We start from the raw sequence: 10,400 nt of genomic DNA, 5'->3' as shown, positions 1-10,400 counted from the left end.
TGACCTTCTAAAATGATTGTGAATTTCATATATTTGGGATATTCTCATTTTTTTCAATGTGCTTATGGGTTGTAATGTTTTAAAATTTTGATCCTCTCTCTATTTTTTTTTACGGTAAAGGGTTATATTTGCCCCTGTACTCACAGGAAAGAGCTATATTTACCCTTCGTTATATATATATATATATATATATATTTTTTTTTTTTTTTTTATATATATTTAGTCTTCCCATTCAACTTTAGGGCCATAATTGCCCCTGAATTGTTAATTCCCTTGTCCTCACCTTTATTATCCTATGTGGCGCTTACTGTCACCTACGTAGATATTTATTCCCACAAATTAAATTCAGCCAAAATAACCCCTTATTTTAACCCGACCCATTCAGCAAAAAACCCCACCCAACTTGCAATGTAACCCACTAGAAATGAAATATTCATTTCGGGGTTAGAAGGGGCCTTTGAAGTGAAATTTCGGGCAATTTCACGACAATGACACTTCCTTGTCGAAGAACAACTACTTTCCGGCATTGCAAGTAGGATTTTCGTATAACCTTAACAATCTAGAGTATAAAAAGATAAAAGGGAAAGAATTATTAAAGAGACGTTTTATTAGAAATCTATGATTAAAGGCACGTAAATTCTGTCCACTGCATTATAACCTTTGGTGGTGTGACAAGCCGTATATTCAGCAGGAAAAATTAACGTTTATGCGTTCCTAATAAAATGTTAAGGATCATGGATGAGGATCAAATCAGCATATGTGCAAGCTCCAGCGAATCATGATTATCTAATAAAGTGCTTTATTCATTATTCTAAACTCTAACAATTAATATAATAATTAGGTCAAAACACATGGTTGAGTGGACGCTTTTGATCTATAGTTGCAAATATATTGCGTTTATTCAGCATTCTGAGTAGCTTCAATCTTACATATTACAGGAAGCTCGAATTCCACACTCTCATCAATTTCTTAACTTGGATTTCCCCTTCCCCTTCTTCAAAAACTAAAACTAAAAGTACTTTTGTTATAAAATAATAAAGCAAGAACAAGAATATAGTAGAGAAAGAGAGAAGAGAGGATTTTTTTTAATTTTTCTTGTTAGGGATTCATTTACAATGAAGGAGAACCTCTATATTTATAGGGGAAAAGTGACTTGATCCTAAAGTTACTAACCCTAATATTTCTCTTAAAGATAGACATCCACAATAATAAATAATAATTATAACACTCCCCCTTGGATGTCTATTTGATAGATAATGTGCCTCGTTAAAACCTTAGTAGAAAAAACCCAGTGAGAAAAATTCTAGTGAAGGAAAAAGAGTACACATTTCTAATAATACACCATTTAGTTGACTCATTAAAGACCTTACAAGAAAAAACCCAGTAGGACAAAAACCTTGAAAGGAAAAAAGAGGCAATGCGTATTAACTCCCCCTGATGAGAACTTCAATCCAAAAACTTGAATCTTCACATCTCAATCTTGTGCACCATATTCTCGAAAGTTGTAGTTGGTAGAGACTTGCTGAATAAATCAGTTATATTATTGCTCGAACAAATCTCTTGCATGTTGATATCATCATTCTTCTGGGGCTCGTGTGTGAAGAACAACTTTGGTGAAACATGCCTTGTGCTTTTATGAATCCTCTCTTTAGTTGGGCTATGTATGCTGCTGCATCTTCAGTCTTTGGACAGAGTTGCATTGGTATATAATATTATTGAAATCACTCCAAGTGCATTCCTGACTTGCTTTATAAACAGATGTTATCTTTATATGATTTGACTGTCATGTAGAACAACATCGTATGACTATAATCCCTCATAGTCATAGCAAAATATATAAATGCATCAGTTGCATAAAGATATGACACTTCAGGACCAAAAAATTCTACAAGTTTCTCATTTCAACTTCTTTCAATAGATAATAAACTGCTTTTGAGAACTCTTCAAGAGTTTTAATAATATTTAAGTAATCAACTTGAACCAACAATACGACAGATTTTGATTTTCACGAAGACATAAGGATAAATAGAGTCATTTGTGCCCTTAGTCAGTAAATATTCATTTAGCTGCTAAAATCGCGTTCACCTTCTTCACTTAATTAATATAAGAATTATGAACAAATTTCTACATCTTGTATATGCTTCAGGCATTTAAAATTCTTCAAGAATTTTCATATAATTTTGTCAAATAATTCATATAGGTTGTGACAACATCTATTTCTATTTAAATATGTGACATCTTCTGGTATATGGACAGCAGGTCCAACAACCTTTACGCTTACCAAGATGCGTCATTTCACTTGATAATAATTTCTACGTTAGCATGCTTTAATAGACGTAAAATTTAGATCCTCACAATCTTTTACAATATTGTGCTATATTATACCAGAGATATCGTCAACGATATATATTATTTGTATCGGTTCGAAATGTGACATAACTTATTGAGATCTCATTACTTCCATTATTTTTAGGTACCTAAACCTCTCTTGAGGTTTCATGAAGTGTTATGTCATAGGCTCTTCAAGAGCACGTTGCCTCCTTATAATGATCATTAATCATTTGCTGCTCTTTCTTTTCAATGATTATTGCGTTTGGAATCGATTAGTCTACCACGTTTCATGCATGTTGTAGACTCTATCCTTCAGGGACATGAATTTAATAGGAGCATTTGCAGCTGAAATTAGAAATTAATTTTGAGTCAGCAAATGCTTCTAGCATTTGAGTTGAATTACCTTTTGAATGAGGATCATACTAATGATAATTCATAACATATTCGTCAGCTGCTTATTCTCTCCCCCTTATGTTAGAAAAACTAACATATATCTCATCTTCTTTGGGGGAATCCATCTTTGTGCATCATGATAGATTAATTAATCATATATCACACATAAAAAACTGTTAGATGGAAATATCTGGAACCATGAACCAATTGTGAAGGGAGAATTATCATAATTTATTGGTCTGAAGCATACAAATGATGTTGTATACAATATATCATATCTCAAACCAACACATGAAGCTTTGTTCTCATAAGTAATGGTTTAGCTATTTATCAGAGGCATTCAACGCCAAACCAGCTTGGTATAAACCAGAATTAACAAGATGAATTATCTTGATTGCATAATCTGAAAATTGTGCTCTCAACTCAATTATTTCGATCAATTAACTTTGCATATGTCAAACTGCGGGTTGACAATAAACACACATGTGACAGTTTTATCAATACATCTATTTAAGACATCACATAACAGGTGAACAAGCAACAAAGATAAATTCTTAAAGAATCTCCTATTTCTTCAATATATGTCAAATACTCAATTTGCACATCATATTTTTGAATCGGGATGGCCGAACCGCTCATGCCGACTAATAAAATTATTTATACTAGTAAATTTCAAGTTTACCATGCCATGTGCTGTAAACTTCTGGTTTACTGTGACATGAATTATTATTTTATACCAATAAACTTCTGGTTTGCCGTAACATGTGATTTCATCATGGTTATATTTGTGCAGTACAATTTGGAGAATAAAGAGGTAACCATTCACAAACATATTTCTTACCTACTATGATTTTCAAGATATTTAATCCTCCAATCATTTATAACTTCAATATAATAGCCATTTATTTTAGTAAACTTCGGGTTTACTACAATTTGTGTTTCGTTCGTAACAACTTCGTATATTACAATCTAGAATGAATTACATAATAGTATATAAGCTCCTCAGGAGCCTTTAATTTGTTCTCTATAATCACATATTGTTTGGACACTACTATTGTCATAATCTTCTAGATAAATAGTTAGCTCTTCTGGAGCCCTTAATTGATTTTGTACTATTAAATATTACCATGACATCACTGGTATCATGACAAAGAAAAATTACAACCAAACAAGTATTATAAAGACGTTCTAAATTCATAAATGACAAAAAAATAAACATAAAGTTATACAATCTTTTGATATTTCTGTCATCAACTTCTATGATAAATATCTTCTTCAGAAAGAATACCCGTCTTGGTCAAAATAGATAACAATATGATAAGAACAATAAATTGATAAGTATTATTAGGATACAACAGCTTATCTTTCATATTTTAAAAGTTTTGTATACACACAATACTTTTCACACTTATCCAAGAGTTAATATGACAATGTTAATTAATGAAAACAGATAATGCTGTTGTAATCAATTGCCATATTCGTTATATGACTATTCAATGATTTTAATCCACTTAGCATTACATCGTCACACCAACAAGAAAATTATCATATCATAAATTTGCAATGAACATTCACTGCTCCTTTTTTTTTCTTCATAAAAGAAACTATGTGAAAAAAATTAAAAAAATTGGCAGCGGACACCACTCAATGTGGAATCGTTCACTTCTCAGATTAATATATCTAATGTCCATATGGTGGTTTTATGCACACTCCAGAAACATATCTATATTCTTTTATGGGAAAAGGATCAAAAATACCCCTCTACTTTGGAGGGCTAAAAATATACTTTGAACTTATTTTAGATCAAAAATACCCCTCTCATCCTTAAAGTTTTCAAATATACCCCTGTCTTGACGGAAATTATCTCCCAAAATAACCCGAAATCATTTTTTAAACTCGCTCCATCATTTAAACCCGGCCCAACTAAATAATAACCCATAAAATCCCCTTATTCCCCCAATTCCCTCAAACTTCAAACCTACGTATTGGGGGAATAAGGGGATCTTATGGGTAATTATTTAATTGGATAAGGTTTAAATGATGGAGCGAGTTTAAAAAATAATTTCGGGTTATTTTGGGGGATAATTTCCGTCAAGATAGGGGTATATTTGAAAACTTTAAGGATGGGAGGGGTATTTTTGACCCAAAATGAATTCAGAGAATATTTTTAACCCTTTTTCCAAAGTAGAGGGGGTATTTTTGACCCTTTTCCCTTCTTTTATTTAGTAAACAAGCAAACCAACACCAATATTAAAACATTATCTAATCAAAAGGGAATAACTATATGTTTATTAAGAACTAGCAAAAACAATATGATTAGATATAGATCTAATTAATACTAATTGAAAGACCAATACTCATGTACGATAGGGGGCAGTATTGCTGTATTTCTTCATTCACTTCCGGGAATGAAACTTGGTCATTTAGATGCGCTTTATATACAACTTTCAATAGCTTATTATTTTTCTCAATTATTTGATCTCTTCTGGAGATGAGTCGTTATGACATCATGACAACCAAACACATGTCCGTAGTTATAAGCTTTATTACATGTTCTCACATTCACTTCGGGTAATGAGTTTGTATTTGTGAGATTTATCAAAAGTTTCCATTCTTAGAGAATGAAACATGCATAATCATGTGACGTGTCTTAATCATATCAAATTATAATAGTTTAAAGCCTCTTTTAAGATATTGCTACTTCAGGAGCAAATCGAGGCATATATATAATGTAGAGAACTTTTCTCTAACATATTTTCAATTGTAATGACTATAAGCCTATGATAATATTACACTTCCGGTGGTCATAGACACAAATAAATTTAATTACAAAATTTATGAAATACAATAAGTTTGTCAGTGTATAATCCATACCTGGATTTACGCAGAAGAAACTGCTAGAGGCAAGTTTAGCATGGATCCATATAAAAAGAAAGTTAATATATATGATCCTATGTTTGTAATATTCCAACGTATCAGTAACCATTGTTCTCAATACTATTGTAATTTATATATTTAATAGTATTCTTCAATGTGTAACTTGGTTCAATTTCTTTCACATAATCATCAAAACTTAAAGTTCTGAAATTTAGTGCTTACTGGTAAAGGAAAAATGAAATTGCCAATTCCATATATCTATATATATACACATACACATACTAATCTATGTGAAAAACTTCCGATAGGCAGTAGTACAAAGCCACTAAACAAACTTTTAAGATTCTCACTTTATTTGTTTTTGTTTTTTGTTTTTTGGGGTTTAGACTAACAATTATGTTCCTTACTAATATTTAGGAATAAAACTCTACCAAAATAAACTTCATACGACATCTACTGTCATAAAACTAGATCTGTAATAACGAGACGATATAAAAATAATCACTTCAAGGGATATGGTTATAATAAAGAACAGTTAGTGATGTGATACAAAAATCACCAAAACTATTGAAAGATGCAACAACCTGACTAACTTAAAGCCTTGGTAACAAATAGTGGATAAATCGTACCTGCTGTATAAGCCTTATGGAATACCATTCAAATCCGGCAATAATTACGTACTTACTTGGAAATTGGTCTGAGAACTGTAATCTCACCGTGCGGATCTTTGAACCATTTGTTTTTGATCTTTTTAAATAACGTGTTATAAAATAATAAAACAAAAATAAGAATATAGTGGAGAAAGAGAGAAGAGAGAAATTCTTTTATTTCTCTTGTTAGGAATTTATTTACAATGAAGGAGAACTTCTATATTTATAGAGAAAAAGTGACTTGATCCCAAAGTCACTAACCCTAATATTTCTCTTAAAGATAGATACCCACAATAATAAATAATATTTATAACACTTTTTTTTTTTAGATTTATTAGTCAGTATTTTAATCAATTAACTAAGATCCAGTTACAACATTTTTAGCATTAGCTTGAATCTTTAATATTTACTAGGGAGATTTATCTTATTAAATTATTTTTTTATACTTTTTTCATCATCAATATTTGAGACCGACTGTACTTCCATAAGGATGACCTAATGATTCAGACATGAGCAACCATTTAAACTTTGCTAGTGAAAGTTCGTCTGCTTTAATTTTTTGAGCAGACTATGTAATAAAAAAAAATGAATAAAATGAAACTCACATACTCCCTCCATTCCATTTTGACTGCCCTTTTAGTTCTCTCATTACAAACATAGAGTGAATGACCAGAACACATCTGAATTATCAATTTTTTTTTTCTTGAGTTTTGTACTTGAACTATCACCATCTATTTATGAAAATACACTTCAACTATCAGTTATTTATTTTTTCTACCTCAAGCATTAGTTAGGAAAATTGAACGGATAGTTGAGGTGTGTTCTAATAAACAGTGATAGAGCCAGAATTTTTATTAAGGAGTGTCATCAAAATATAAAAATTAAATCCACGAAGAAGTCAAGAGGTGTTAATATGTAATATATATACATAAAAAATATTTTTACCTAACTGCACAGTGCAATTTTCTGGCGGTTGACACCCCTTAAGCACATGTGGCTCCGCCACTGATGATAAATAGTTATAGTTCCAGTAGAAACTCATGAAAAAAATATATAATTCAGCTATGTTTTTGAGAGTCCAGAACCAAAATATCCCTAAAAAAGTGGGGTTGAACCAAAATACCCAAGAAAAAAAACTGTGACAAAAGTACTACTGCGTTAAAGGACTTAACCGTAACGGCGCGGTTAAGTCCTTTAACGCAGTAAAATATTGTGTTAAAGAGTTTTTTTTTTCTGTAACGCAGTAAAATACTGCGTTACAAAACTCAGTAAAAATAAATAAATTTGGTCAACGTTTTTTTTTTTTTTTTTGCAACACTTAGTGTTTTTTCTATACTTTGACCAACGATTAGTCGTGTGTCAAGACTCCAAAACGTCAATATTTTATATAGAAGCTGATATTTGTTTCTGCTACAATAATAGAGGCTCAATACATCAAGGATACGTTAACATTCGGATAGTCATTTTAGGGGTTGAGAAGGTACCCGAAGTAAGTTTTGTTTGAAAACATTAGGTTTAAGTGTTCTATTTTTGTAAGGTTATTTTAGTCAACTTTATATGTCGAGAAAATTAGTCAGCTTTATTTTCGAAAATTGAAACCACAAAAGCAAAATTGACATTCACAACTACATAACCCCGGGATTTTTACGTTGAAATCTCGTATCATCATATTATAAGTAAAGAAAACTAAAAACTTCACGCCAGTTTGGGGAAAAATTGAAATTGAATAGAATAACAGGTTTTTTTTTTTTTTTAAAATCAGCTCGGCCAAACCGCCTTGCGGTGTTTGTTTGCATAGATCTCGAAAAAATACGGATAATCAAAAAAGAAAAAATCGCGTAAAACGGACATTCGAGCGCAAAGTTATGACCATCTAAATTTTGACCACTTTACAACTAGCTTTTCTCCCTACATTTTTTAAATACGTATACGTTTTTATCTAATTGAATTAGATTTATATTCAAAATAAAGTCATGTCTTGATTAAAAAATAACATGCTTAAATCAAAACCTTAAAAAATAAAACACTTAAACCTAAATTTTTCAAATAAAACTTACTTCGGGCACCTTCTCAATCCCTAAAACGACGATCCGAATATTTACGTATCCTTGATGTATTGAGCCTACATTATAGTACGTAGAAAAAAAATTAGGTTCTATATAAATATTGACGTTTCGGAGTCTTGACACACGACTAATCGTTGGTCAAAGTATGAAAAAAAAAACACTAAGTGTTGCAAATCTTTCTTTTATAAGATGTTGCGATCTTTTTATGGAAAAAAACACTAAGTATTCCTTAAGTGTGTTATTTTCTAATGCGTAACTTTATTTTGAATATGTTGCAATAAAAAAAATCGTGTAAATCGGACGTCCAAGCCCAAAAAATCGCGTATATTCGAAATAAAGTTACGCATTAAAAAATAACACACTTAAATGTAAACCCTAAAAATAAAAAACTTGAAGCTAATGACAACAAGTCTTCAAACAAAAATGGACGTCTACGTATAAAGAACACTTAAACCTAAAGTTTTCAAACAAAACTTACTTTGGACACCTTTTCAACCCCAAAAATGACGATCCGAATGTTTACGTATTCTTGATGTATTGAGCCTACATTATCGTACTAAAAAAAAAATATCAAGTTCTATATAAAATATTGGCGTTTCAGAATCTTGACACACGACTAATCGTTGCTCAAAGTATGAAAAAAAACATTAAAAAAAAGTTGACCATTTTTTTTTTAACTAGGTTCTATAACGCAGTAAAATACTGAATTACTGTGTTATAGAAAAATATTCTTTAACGCAGTTTAACCACGCCATTAAGGTTAAGTCTTAAAAGTACTTTTGTCACAGTTTTTTTGCTGGGGTATTTTGGTTCAACCCCACTTTTTTAGGGGTACTTTGTTTCTGGATTCTGTTTTTGACCATTATCTCTAAAAAAAAAATAGTATAAATACAAGATATAATTTACTAAGTTATTACCACCATTTATTAGATTTTGTTTTGTGAATTTAATATTATTAAAAAGAACTACTTCTTTATTGCTAAAGATATAATTGAAAAAACGTCAAATTTAATCTTGAATTTCTAACGTGACAATTATTTTAGGATAACCAAGCTAAAACTAGGAAGTAAATTGAACTTTTGAATTAAACCAATATAATCTCAGCAAGGGACCATAAAGTAAAGCAATGGTTTGGGGACCCAACTTTTTGAGGGCCTCATTTTCCCTAAAAAATTATCACGCACACACACACACACACACAAATATATATATATATATATATATATATATATATATATATATATATATATATATATATATATATATATATATATATATATATATATATATATATATATATTCCCCACTTTTACTATTCTTATTATTAAATATTCTAATTCCGTACTATATTAATTCTTTTCTTTGCGTCAAGGATCTGTAAGAAACAACATGTCTTCCTCCCAAGGTAAGGGTAAGGTCTGTGTATATACTATCCTCCCCAAACCCACTTGTAGAATTATATTGGGTATATTGTTGTAAATATTCTAATTTCAAAAGAGATTTTCTTGAAGAATTAATTAAATCCCAAAGAGGAGCCCTTGATAGCTATATCGATTATAAAGGATTTGTTAGAACAAAGGGATTATAAAACAGTAGATAATGACTTCACATCTAAAAATCTAGAAAAATATACTTTAAATAAAAATATATATGACAATTTTTCCTTTCTTAAAAAAAAAATAAAAAAAATTAGGGCCTCTCTGTGAAATTTAGCTTTAGGCCCCGATTTTATTAAGCCGGCCCTGAATAACAAAAAAAAAAAAAATGAAGTCAAATTGATGTTGCAAAACTTTTCTTGTTAATGAGGTAACCAACCAGAAAAGAAAAACAGACTAGTGCTGACTGAGCAAGCAAAGCAAAGACCCACTGAGATAGAGTTTAAATGACCCAAAAAGTGGGTTTCGCTATCAATATAATGCAATTAAAAAAAAAGTTTGATAACTAGTCTTTGCTCACTAAATTAGTGCGCAATAGGACTAAACTGTAACTTTTTAGTAAAGTCCTATTGTGCACTAAAATACTACGCAAAAGGTCCTTAATAAAATGCCCACGTGTGTAATTTCAAACTTTCGAAATTTTACGT

This window comes from Lycium barbarum, chromosome 3, assembly GCF_019175385.1.
Source record: "Lycium barbarum isolate Lr01 chromosome 3, ASM1917538v2, whole genome shotgun sequence".
NCBI lineage: Eukaryota > Viridiplantae > Streptophyta > Magnoliopsida > Solanales > Solanaceae > Lycium > Lycium barbarum.
This window is presented reverse-complemented; position numbering follows the sequence as displayed.